We start from the raw sequence: 13,868 nt of genomic DNA on the forward strand, positions 1-13,868 counted from the left end.
GACGCCACCAAATTAAATTTTCTCGATTCCACGCACCCATATCGACCGCCAGATTTTCCGCCAAGATCATCGTCTCACATGGAGCATTCAACCGTCGAATGTTTCACGCGCCTTCTTGGGAAAATCTTCTACCCTTTCTTGATGCCCGGAAAAGCTCTCTCCATGTTCAGAAAAACTTTTTTCCCTCATCAGAGGCGGAAAGTTGGCGCGCTATGAACACACTCCACTCTGGCGTGCGATAATGAACTGGCTGTTAATTTCCAGTTGAAGTTTTCCTCCGCGAGCACACAGGGAAAAACTCACTCTAATGCAAAAGACTTGGGTAAACACACGTGTGCGTGTGAGGTGCCACGTGCAAACAGATGTGAATTATGTGTCACGGGCTTTCACGGGTTGGAAAATATGCGTGGAAAGGTGGGTGGGGATTTAACGAACGAAGAAAACGCGCTCGAGACGATGTTTGAAGCTCTGAATCGGGGGGAAACACAAAGAAAAGGTAGATTTTTGATTGCCGTTTAAATTAGCGGTAAATAAAGCTCATTTTTGTTCGGGAGTTTTCGGGATCGTTAAAGACAGGCGAAATTTAAATGCAAATATTTGTTTGCTGAGTTTGATATGCGGGATTTCTTAAGCCTTCTACAGTAAAACTCTTTAAGGGTTTGTTGATCTTGATCACAATTAGTTGGCCAATAAAAAATAAAAATATAGATATAAAAAATAAAAATTAAAAATATCAGGAAATGAAATAGAAAAATACAAATAAGCAACATTATCAAAGTAATAAACATCTGAGAAGGGATGATGGACAAATTTTTTGAAATTGTTGCCAAATTATGTTGTTCAAATCTTTGCAAATCATCACAGGATTCTAAGATTATTCAATTTTCTCAAAGGTGTAGCCCAGCAAGGTCTCCGATGCGAATCGCGACTGGTTTTGAAATTAATTTAGAATCCGCCATACTTAAGGGTCCTCATCTGTCCCTGTTCGCGAAAATGTCCCAAATAAATTCTTCACTTTTGAGTTAACGATGAAGTTTGGTTCTAATTTCATTATAAAAATGGCGAATTTCAATTAAATTTTAAAACATACAAAGCTTTGGAATGTATGATCTCAGCATTATCTCGTTTTCCAAAAGGATTCACAAAACGTCAAAAGTTTTAAAACTTGAATGAATGAAAAATAATTGAAACCATTAATTCCATTGTTAAGATTCGTTCAAATTTAGATCATTATGATAATTCTGTTAAAAACAAAGTAACTTAAACTTTCGTTAATATCAGAAAAAAAACTAACTTAATCCACCTATGTGGTTGATGCCTTCCTCACTCACCAAAAATGGGTATATGAGTGGTTTCATCATTTTTTTAGATCCAGAAAAAAAGAACACAATGTATAACTTATGTGGTAATAGCTCGATACAGGGTTGTCAGTTCTTCAATGCTTTGGACTCATTGGAAAGTCCTTTCAATTACCTAACCAAGGATGGGTTGGATGATGGATCCGGACATAGTTTACATACATTTAAGTGAGATCCGGCTTCAAAAAAGTACATAAATATCTCTTAAGTGTTCATAACTCGAGACAGGGTTGCCAGATCATCAATGTCTTGGACTCATTGGAAATGCCTTTCAATGACCTAACCAACGATGGTTCGGATGATGGATCCGGACATAGTTTACATACATTTAAGTGAGATCCGGCTTAAAAAATGTACATAAATATCACTTAAGTGGTCATAACTCGAGACATGGTTACCAGATCTTCAATGTCTTGAACTCATTGGAAAGGCCTTTCAATGACCTAACCAACGATGGGTCGGATGATGGATCCGGACATAGTTTATATACATTTAAGTGAGATCCGGCTTAAAAAAAGTACATAAATATCACTTAAGTGGTCATAACTCGAGACAGGGTTGCCAGATCTTCAATGTCTTGAACTCATTGGAAAGGCCTTTCAATGACCTAACCAACGTTGGGTCGGATAGTGGAGCCGGACATAGTTTACATACATTTAAGATAGATCCGGCTTCAAAAAAGTACATCAATATCACTTAAGTGGCCATATCTCGAGACAGGGTTGCCAGATCTTCAATGTCTTGGACTCATTGGAAAGTTCTTTTGATAACCTAACCAACAATAGGTCGGATGGTGGATCCGGACATAGTTTACATACATTTAAGTGAGATCCGGCTTCAAAAAAGTACATCAATATCACTTAAGAGGCCATATCTCGAGACAGGGTTGCCAGATCTTCAATGTTTTAGACTCGTTGGAAAGGTCTTTTGATAACCTAACCAACGTTGCGTCGGATACTGGAGCCGGACATAGTTTACATACATTTAAGTTTGATCCGGCTTCAAAAAAGTACATCAATATCACTTGAGTGGCCATATCTCGAGACAGGGTTGCCAGATCTTCAATGTTTTAGACTCGTTGGAAAGGTCTTTTGATAACCTAACCAACGTTGCGTCGGATACTGGATCCGGACATAGTTTACATACATTTAAGTGAGATCCGGCTTCAAAAAAGTACATCAATATCACTTAAGTGGCCATATCTCGAAACAGGGTTGCCAGATCTTCAATGTGTTGGACTCATTGGAAAGTTCTTTTGATAAGTTAACCAACAATGGGTCGGACGGTGGATCCGGACATAGTTTACATACATTTAAGTGAGATCCGGCTTCAAAAAAGTACATCAATATCACTTAAGGGGCCATATCTCGAGACAGGGTTGCCAGATCTTCAATGTTTTGGACTCGTTGGAAAGGTCTTTTGATAACCTAACCAACGATGGGTCGGATGATGGACCCGGACATAGTTTACATACATTTAAGTGAGATCCGGCTTCAAAAAAGTACATCAATATCACTTAAGGGGCCATATCTCGAGACAGGGTTGCCAGATCTTCAATGTGTTGGACTCATTGGAAAGTTCTTTTGATAAGTTAACCAACAATGGGTCGGACGGTGGATCCGGACATAGTTTACATACATTTAAGTGAGATCCGGCTTCAAAAAAGTACATCAATATCACTTAAGGGGCCATATCTCGAGACAGGGTTGCCAGATCTTCAATGTTTTGGACTCGTTGGAAAGGTCTTTTGATAACCTAACCAACGATGGGTCGGATGATGGACCCGGACATAGTTTACATACAGTTAAATGAGATCCAAATATATGTGAAAACACATTTTTATACATAACTTTTGAACTACTTATGGAAACTTCAATCTGTATAAAACTCGATCTATGGGACCCTAAACCAAGTCGAATGCAACAAGTTCGGGTCAAATCGGTTCAGCCAGTGCCGAGAAACATGAGCTAGTTTGTTGGTCACATACATACATACACACACACATACACACATACACACACACATACACACACACATACACACAGACATTTGTTCAGTTTTCGATTCTGAGTCGATATGTATACATGAAGGTGGGTCTACGACGTTTTTATACGAAGTTCATTTTTAGAGCAGGATTATAGCCTTACCTCAGTGAGGAAGGCAAAAATCCAACAATTCGCAACATCAGGTTGAATTCTGTAGACCACTTTGGATTTTCCTGCAAATTCTCAAATTCATTTCAAGTCATCAAATCTCGAGAGTACATGGTTTTTAAGAAAATATTTCCTTGAAGCAAAAATTCGAAAGTTAACGTCGAAACATCAAAGAAACGGTATGAGCTACAAGAAAATTGAAAAAAGTCTGAAAAAATACAATATTATTAACATTCTGGAATCATAACTAACTATTTTGCAGGATATACAAATTTTATTCAAACTAATCAAAAAATGTGCACAATAATTTGGTCATGATAATGGGGCGATTCACTTTTCACCAGATTTCACTTCGAAATTGACTATTTTCAATCAGATATGTAATCAGTTCATTGGTCAAAAAAGTACAACAACATTGATTCAAATTTAAAATAGATATGAAACCATATAAATCAAGAACCGTTACAAAATTGATTAAACATTGTTTCAATAAGGCCGTTGAAAATATTTTTCAAAGTTTTTGTCGTCCCCCTACAAAAACAGATCGAAAAATTATGAGGCAATTTTTCTTCGAAAATCATCAAAATTTAGTGGAAAAAGAGTCCATTAAACCGAAAAAAAAAATTTAATGCATTTTGATTCGTTTATAATCGTTAAAAATATGTTGATTTTTATGAGATAATTATGAATAGTTTCGTAAAATTTAAATTTTCGTCAACACCAATAACCTTTTCAAAACCAATAATTGAACCTTTTTCATCCAAATGTTGGAACCATAGCTTTTAATTTCAAATTTATTTTTTTACAGTTAAAGGTGTACACCAACCAGAATTTCTTGCACCGAGATATTTGTTGCACACATTTAAGTATCAGCAAAACTACAAGAACTGTCAATTTAATTTTTTATTTGTCCTCAAAAGTGCAATATTAAAATAAAATAAAAATCAACAAACTTAGAATATATTTATTTTCGTAGTCCTGTATTATAAAAAAAAAGAAAAACAAAGGTAAAAAATAACCTAAAATCTATAAACTGGTCTTTTTTATGTAAAGATAGTCAACGCAAACACAAATGCTAATAATTTCTAGAATAAAAATTTTACTTTAAATATTTGATAATGTTTTGATAAATACTTCAACTCTCACTGCTTCATTGAATTTCTTCCAGCCTGGTCGTAATGAAAGATAAGATAACTAATTAATGTGATTAAATTTCTGTGTTGTTATTTTCAATAATTGTGTGCTCGATAAATATCACGTTTTCAAAAAGCTCGTTACCAAAATCATACAAATTATTAAAAAATCAATGAAAATAGCTTAAGAGGTTACATACATGTAGAAAATCGCAAAATTTCATATTACAGAAAATTTATTAAATCCACTAAAAAGATGATTTTCAATCTCTCCTGAAAGTTTCATCAAGATATTTCATGATTAAACAGAGTTAGAGACGATTTTAAGCTCAACATTTTGCCGTGCGCAAAGCGGACTGTCAAACTTTCTGAGCGTTTTTCTCGAATCACCGAGTTGATTTACGGGCGATATTTCGAGATGTGATGGACCAAATTGGCTGAATTTCAGGGTGAAGACTCTCAAGATATATCCCGAGTGCATGACTAAGCCCGATGTTAAAATTTTGCTTTTTAAAAAATACAAAAATCAAAAATTGACGATTTTTTATATGAAAAACACAAAAATATTTTCATCTTTTTTTAAAATAATCTTTTTGAAAATCGGCCTTTGTCATGCACACAGGACCGGTTTAACGAGTCTTTACCAAAATTTTGAGCCGATTTGGTCAAGGCAGTGTTGAGATAGCGTGGTACCCGTTTTTTGAAATTGCTAACTTCAAATAGCTATATCTTAGATAAAAAACAGCCAAATGTCTTAAAATTGATTTTAATAATAGATGAAAATGCTTATTTTAATGCTCTGAAAACAGATTATAAATAAAACTAAGTGTGGCTGACACCAACCTCTGACTGTTTTGTCGATTCACAGGTATGTAACCCCTTAATGTTTAAAGCAAAATAGAAATTCAATCCAAATATATTAAAAAAAAAGATTCCTTTCCAAAAATCTACAAATTTGGTGTAGTGTAAATTTAAAAGGATCAATACTTATATCCTAATACATTTGATAACACTCCACCAAATTGCACCATCATGATGATAATTTTTCCGCAGGATTTTTTTTATGATAAGGGAAATTATTAATAAAGTTTGATATGAAAATAAATTTTGAGAAATTTCAGAAACATTTCAATTACATTTTAAATCAAAGAAAAAAGTTATGCAAAATGAAAATTAAGGGGTTACATACATGTATATCGGCAAAAAAGTCAGAGGTTAGTATGAGCACACACATCAACTTGTTTTTAATTCTTTTTTCTTGGCATTAAAATATACACTTTCACCTACTTTCAAAACAAATTTGAAGATATTTGGTTGCATCGTTGCCGAGATATAGCAATTTCAAGTTAGCAGTTTCAAAAAACGGGTGCCACGATATCTCAACATTGTCTTGACCGAATCGGCTCAAAATTTTGGTAAAGACTCGTTAAACCGATTCCGTGTGCATGACGAAGCCCGATTTTCAAAAAAAAAAAATATTTAAAAAAAGATAAAAATATTTTTGTGTTTTTCATATGAAAAACCGTTATTTTTTGATTTTTGTATTTTTTTCAAAAGCTAATTTTTAAAATTGGGCTTCACCATACACACGGAATACATCTTGAGAGTCTTCACCTCAAATTTCAGCCAATTTGGTCCATCCCATCTCGAGATATCGTGGCACCCGTAAATCAACTCAGGGTTTAGAGAAAAACGCCAACAAAGTTTGACAGCCCGCTTTGCGTATGGCAAAATTTTGAACTTAAATCGTCTCTTACTCAGTTTAATCATTAAATATCTTCATGAAACTTTCAAGAGTGATTAATAATCATCTTTTTAGTGGATTTTTCAAATATTCTGTTATATAAAATTTTGTGATTTTCTACATGTATGTAAACCCTTAAACAAACTAATCAAATTTTACAATTTCTAGCAACATTTATTTGTGAATCACACGCGGCCCGCGTTACAACGGTCATCGAGGCTCAGCTGCTCGAGGAACATTGTTTTGGATGATTCCAAAGCTTTTTATCCATATCTCGGGTGAGTTTTCAAAAAGCCGTAAGAGCCACTGATACTAATATTCGTTTTTTCTCGAAATTGTGACAAAATTTCATTAATTTTTAGTTCGAAGCATATAGATGAACAATCTAAAGCATTTTTGAAATTGGTTTTTCGTAAGTAGGTCGAATACCGAGGCAAAAATGGCTTTGTTTACCGTTGTTACTTACGGCTTTTTGAAAACTAATCCGAGATATTTTCAACTTAATTCATCGGCAGGGAATTCTCTGGAATTCAATTCTGTCAAACATCATAAATGTCGAGTTACGCTAAATTCATGTTAAGAAAGTTAAATAACACAAGAAAATATATAAATTAACTAACTTCAAAGGAATTCCTCAATCCTCTCTAAGCTTCACTTTTCCATCTCATTCTTCCAGAAATTCACACCCCGTATCGGAGTCCATCACTTTCGCTGGAAATCGATTGAAATTGAAACCGGTGCGGCAGTGGTGGCAATCAGACCGCAAAGTATAGCCTCCGAACAGCTCCGTTGGCGTGGGTGCCTTCTTCTGGGACCGTGTCCACTGAAGCGAAGCCCGGAAAGCCATCTTTGCGTGTGATGTGGTCGGATTTCTTGGCGGGGACGCAATTTTAATTATACGGCCCCATCGATTTGTGGTCGGTCAAGTTTGTCCCCACCACAACAAGTGATGGCTTATGTTAATTTGATCACTTTCTGATAGGATTGCCGCGGCGACTTGTCGACAGATTTGGGACTCGACCGCACAACCGGTTGCCTTTTTGAGGGGCCGGACTAACGAGCTGTTAATTTTTCTTCTCGATTACACAACAAATACAACACGGACTACAGGCGGCATGGGTTGACAAGTTGAACTTGATAAGACCGGCGCGACCTGCAGCAAGAAGATGGGTTCTGCTTTAATTATAGCCCACTGAAATAGGCGTGCGAGCGCGCCCGCTATCGTCTTGGGTGAAGATTTCTTTAATGACCTTTTAACATGACTACATGCGTCCTGAGGCAGCTTCCTAGCTTGACTCCACTTGACACTATCGCGTACCCGCTAAAGATACAGATTCCGTGCCGTACTTTCAAGTTCTTTCCAGTTTTCTTTTTTCGTTTTTTTTTTTTTTTGGGATTCCTCTTTACAAGTACCTTCTACACAGTTCAAAAAGTTCTAACCTCGAAAAAAAAGTGAGGTTAACGTACTCTCTCGCTCTGAAGAGGATCATTGGACAGATGTTTTCACTTGTCATGATCACCGAGCGCGCGAGCACGGGCATAACGAGCCAAGTTGACACCCTTTGAGAAGGGTTTGGGCCGATATACAGAGTACACACGTAATTTGATGCTCTTGTTAGCAGCTTCAGTGAAATCGTTACTACTTGAGCGGGAAGTTGTCGTTTTGAAGTGGTTGGGATGGATACTAGGGGAAAGGGGGACACTTGGCGAGTGGAAGTGTTAAATTGTGCGTAATTTGGGGAACAATTTGTGAGGAAATTCAACATTTTGATGAATTTTATGGCTCTAACAATCTCAATATTAATTTCACAATTTTTTTATATGTTTAGGGCAGGGGTGCCCAACCTTTTGGCCCTGCGGGTCAGATCTGATTTTTCTGAAACAGTGGCGGGCCGGAAATAATGTTGGTAATTAAATTATAAAAACATATTTCATAAGGTTGTTTTGAGTAAACAAATAAATAAACTAGTGATAACTTTCAAATATGTGTTTATTTCAATTATTTTTATATTGTTTTGGTTAAAATTGTATTGAAATTGTTATTGTGGATTAACATTAAATACCTTGATATCATTAACCAACAAAACATTCAAATTTCGTCGCTGCAATTTTTTTTCAAGTTTGAAAAATCAACCAGACAAGATAAATTTTTTTTACGAAAAAAACAAAACATTTCAAAATGATTTTAAAGACACGAAATTTAGAAAAAGTGGAATATCTAATAGTTTTAAATTCGTCATTCTTAAATTTTCTTAGAATTGTTGAAGGAAATAAAAAAAAATGGTGTCTGATTTCTTGACTCATTTTGAAAGATTTTTAAATATTTCAAAAATATGTACTGCGATCATTATTTTCAATTCGATTAATTTGCTTTTTTGAAGCTTTTTTTCAGCAAATTTTATGATTAAAAAATGTTCTAAAAAAATACATTATTTTTGCTTACTCATTTATGAAAAATCAATTTCAATCAAAATCTTCAAAAATGTAACAATTCATTCAGAATTAAAAACAGCCAAAGCTTTAAGAAATTAAAAAATACAAAGGCAAAATCCTAACAAAACGTTGTATTTACAACATTTTATGTCAAAACCAAAAATTAAACAAATAAATGTTTCGTCATAATATCTGAATTTTGACACTTAATTTATTTACAATTTATGAACAGCCTTTAGGACCGGTCATAGAACTATTTTGAAAAGCCCGGACGTTGGGCCGGCCTGGTTTAAGGGGACAAAAACCGCAACGTTTGAGCCATAGAGAAGAATGGAGATACATTTTGGTCGAAAAAAAATATGTTAATAGACAATCTTATTAGCAATCGAAAAGTATTTGACAGAATTTTGGACGAAGTACACCGTTTTCAAGATATAGTCAACTAAAATTTTAGTGAAAAATTGCCGATTTTGAATTTTTTGAAATAGTATCTTTGATTGTCCATTTCTAAATACTTTTTCCAGGAAAGTTCGAAAAAAATCAAATAATTTTTTTTAAGAAACATTGAAGATTGGACCTCTGGTTGCTTAAGTACAGTCAATAAAAGAGAAAGAAACAAGAAAATTTAAGCTTTTAAAGTTTTTTTTTCAATCATTCCCACATTTTGCAATGGCAATATCTTAGCAACTAATGCAACTAATGTGAGAAAATATCCTCACAAAGTTTGAGCCAAATAAAAAAATGCCAAAAATAAAATGGTTGGAATCGGCCGATTTTTTAGAGGATCATTGGAGGATTAGAAAGAATCGTGTTGACATGCTATAATGTTCGAAGAAATGTATATCAAACATTTAAAAACATTTCGATCAATTAATACAAAATATTATTTAAAAATGTAGATTTTTTGAGTGGCCCCAAAACAACTTTAACTTTAAAGGGCTGTCAAAACGGCAAAAGATTTGCTCTAGGAACATATTGTTTCTGCGAAATTTTCTTAAGATTTTCGTAAAACAACCCTTTAAACCAGCTATTCTCAACCTTCTTCTACGCCGGTACCCCCTGCCATGTAAATCATGTAGGCCCGGTACCCCCGTTGAGAATCGCTGCTTTAAATGAAACAAATTAATGAATTTTATGAAATCCGTTAAAAATCACGTAGATCGCGTAGGTATTTTAGAGGTCTTTTGAAACGTCTGAAGAATAATTTATTTTATTTTGTAAAACATCTTTTCGCTTCGCTAGGAGACGGTGATTTAAGTTTTGTAAAACATCTTTTAGTAAATAAAGCCCATTTTAAATATTGATTCATTATTCTCGTCTTGACTAATTGGATTGGATTGATTTGAAGAACTTTCAATCAAACATTAACAAATTCTTAATTTTATATTTTTCTAACCCGTTGGATTCCTAGCCGAAACATTCCAGTCAGGATTCAATCATCCTATTGGATTTTTTTTTTTTCTTTAAAGGTTATGCCGTAGATCATTTTCGAAGAAAATTAATCATCGCTTTCAAAAATTGTGCATTAAATTCAATTTAACGAATTTCAGCACCAAAATGAATCAGCATGTGCCGATTGTTGCCTTCTTGAAGCCACTGAAGAAATTTTTGATCTAAATCAATTGTGCTTCAAAATTTATATAATTTTGTGACACAGTCGTTGACGTCCTAGTTAGCAATCATTGATTAATGACGATTTCCATAACTTAACAAGGAATGGGATAATCGTTACCAAAAAGAATCAGCATGTGTAGGGCACTATTCTAAACAACTTATTGAAGGAATTTTGTCAAAAAATTGAAAGCGACGCAAAATTTATATCTTTGAAGAAAAAATCATGACAATGAAGGAAGTCTTCACGTTAAAAGTCTCTCTTCAAGAAGCTTGAAAAATTTGGATATAGCGAAACAAAGGTGTTTCATAAAAAATTATAAAATATATATGGCAAGTTTTTAATGTCTAGGTGCAAAATTACCTATATTTGATGAAATTTGACATCATTTGATGTGTAAATATTAATTACACGGAATAAGACAACTTTCACCCCTTCGAAGTGTCACAAAACTTTGTCTAAGATAGCAATTTGTCTTTAAGCACGAATCAGTTCATATTAAGATATCTCACCAAACTATTTTTTTTATTTTGATGTTTTTGAATAATGTTTAATAACTTTTATCAACAAGTTATAACATGTTAATAATGTTTGTTAAACTATTCCGAATTATCAGTACCGAATTTTAAAAAATAATTATATTTATAATTTTAAGGAAAACTTAACGAAATTTTCGAATGATTTCAAAACCTGTATTGATCAATTCTTCAATTTGTGCAAATCTACCTAAAGTTCAAGCACCAAAGCAGAGACAGATGCACGAGAAAGAAATGCACCAATAACAATTTATTTCTAAAAGACTTTTGAATAAAACATCTTTTGAAATTTTTTTTGTTATGAATGCCAAGTTTGTAACTGAATTGGTTTATTTTTATTAGCAAAAGTAATTGAATTGTAAAAAAAAATATTTATACACCAAAATTTTTCTAATAATTGAAATTAATTGAAAAATTTATTATATATTTTGTTTTAACCATTACTGAAGGTTAAGGTTTTATTTTATTTAAATGATTTAATAAATATCAATATTCCTAAATTGAATTTGACACTTCGTTAAAAAAACACTTTTTCCGCAAAAATATACAGTCCGCCCTAAAAGATCCGAAAATCTCTACTTACATTAGATTTATGGAAATTAATCCTTCTCGCTGTCCGCGGTGCTCTCCACTGCTAGCCACGTACAAGTGCACATACACTCGCCCTGCACAGCTCTTTTTCCAGGATTCGCCAGAAAAGTGGGAGGTGGGTGGTCCAACGACGACAAATGTTATTTTGGCTCTCTCCCCGCCGACAGATTAGGGTTCTTTCGATTTTGGGTTTGCTGCTGCTGTTTTTTCCGGTCTGGAACTCTCGTTTTCTGTCTGCGAGCTCTTTTTACGCCGAAATACTGGACTTGTGGCTTTCCGCTTCCTTTGGCACTAATTATGAATCCTATTAGTGGGATGCAGCTTTGTTTTCCCCTGGTGGGAAAACCCTTAGAATTTTGGATAAGCCGGCTATTTTGGGGCCGGCTTTTGTGGTTTGCGAATTTTTCCGGGACAATGTCCCCAAACACTGGATTTTTCTTCTTTTATTTCAAAAACCAAAATAATAACAGAACTTAAAGGTTGTAACGCATACCACCACTGCTTTCAGCTATCAATATTGCCAATGACTCAGAAATCACCAATTGAACTGATAACGCAAATGAAAACACAATTTTGATTTAAACAGCCTTGATCAGCTTGAGAAACTTTTTTTACTACCGATAGCTCACTCGTGATAATCTCTCTTCAGCGATGCCTCTTCTTGAGCGTTCTTCAAAAATTCTTCATCAACACTGCAGCAAAATTCACTCGTGTAATACACCTTCCAACAACAATTTTCTTATCACCTTTCTGGGCGTTCCAAACACTGATAAGACTCGCCTCGACAAATGCTCATCAACACTATCACGTGGAATTCAATTCCGCAAAAAAATATAAATTTTCTCTCTTCAAAATCAATCGCCAAATCTATGCACAATCACAATCGATCCCAACCACACACACAAAATTCACAATCCCAAACGAGCCACGTTCAATTCCCGTTTCGCTTGCCGCTAAGCGAGAGCAAAAAAACACGCACCACGAAATTCCGAGAGACGTGTACGAACTTCCGAACGACGGCGACGAAACAGCCCGGTGTACCACGTTGAACGGAGACCGAAACTCTACTGACTCCGCGCGCGCGATCGTTCGGCCGTTGCATCAGCACGACGAAGCCAAAACCCAAAACAACCCCGGACATCACCAATACCAACGGGGAGGAATTTGCAACGAGTGAGAAGCGAAGCGGCGCGGTGAGACGTGAGCAGTGAGAAGAGAATGCTGGAAGAGAGCGGGCGAAAAAAGGAGCGAGCGAAAATGGGAAAGAGAGCGAGACTAGTGAGCGCGAGGAGAAAACAGGTGTGAACCAAAGCAGGGAAGGAAGTGCAGTGAAGAGAGAGATTGAAGCGAAGAGAGTGAGCAAAGAGCCAACGAGCGAAATCGCTCGCGCTCGTGGAAAGTCAGTGAGAATTTTGAGTGAGAGAGATTGTGCGGGTGAGTGGTGAGAAAGCAGCTTGATAGTGAGAAATGCAATTGTTGGGTGGTGAGGCAAGTTTGTGCAGGAGCAAAACAAAAACAGACGGGAAAACTTGACGAAGTGAGGAGAGGCTTGAATGTGTTTTTTAACGAAGCGGTGCAAAAAGTCTTGAGAGAGATAAAGAGAGTTTATGGTGAGAGAGGACAAGTGAAATATTTCAAATGCAGTTAGTTGTTTGTTTTGAATTCGTAGCAAAATAATAAACGATTGAAGGGAAAGTATAGTTTTTTTTTTTTAATTGATCCTGTACACATGTGACACACAATAGCTTATAGGACCATTTCCAAAAAAAAACTCTAGAGGTAATCAAAATTCGAGCGAATGACGAGCTCATTAAAATTAAATGTTTCAATATCATTTCTGGAGTTTTTGTTTTGAACAGATAAAAAATGTTGAAATCATAAAATCATAAAATCATAAAATCATAAAATCATAAAATCATAAAATCATAAAATCATAAAATCATAAAATCATAAAATCATAAAATCATAAAATCATAAAATCATAAAATCATAAAATCATGGAATCATAAAATCATAAAATCATAAAATCATAAAATCATAAAATCATAAAATCATAAAATCGTAATATCATAAAATCATAAAATCATAAAATCATAAAATCATAAAATCATAAAATCATACAATCATAAAATCATAAAATCATAAAATCATAAAATCATAAAATCATAAAATCATAAAATCATAAAATCATAAAATCATAGAATCATAAAATCATAAAATCATAAAATCATAAAATCTTAAAATCACAAAATCATAAAATCATAAAATCTTAAAATCACAAAATCATAAAATCATAAAACCGTAATAT

General features: G+C 34.4%; 1 protein-coding gene across 1 annotated transcript in view; it reads right to left on the minus strand.

Annotated features, from left to right (window-relative positions):
* The window catches only part of LOC120414044 (insulin-like growth factor-binding protein complex acid labile subunit), a 448,549-nt gene extending 435,890 nt beyond the window's left edge, over positions 1 to 12,659 (minus strand). Inside the window, exon 1 of the mRNA XM_039575064.2 lies at positions 11,553 to 12,659. The gene's annotated coding sequence lies outside the window, so the exon portion shown is untranslated. The remainder of the gene's footprint in view (positions 1 to 11,552) is intronic.
* Between the last annotated feature and the right edge of the window lie 1,209 nt (positions 12,660 to 13,868).

This window comes from Culex pipiens, chromosome 2 (assembly GCF_016801865.2).
Source record: "Culex pipiens pallens isolate TS chromosome 2, TS_CPP_V2, whole genome shotgun sequence".
Classification (NCBI taxonomy): domain Eukaryota; kingdom Metazoa; phylum Arthropoda; class Insecta; order Diptera; family Culicidae; genus Culex; species Culex pipiens.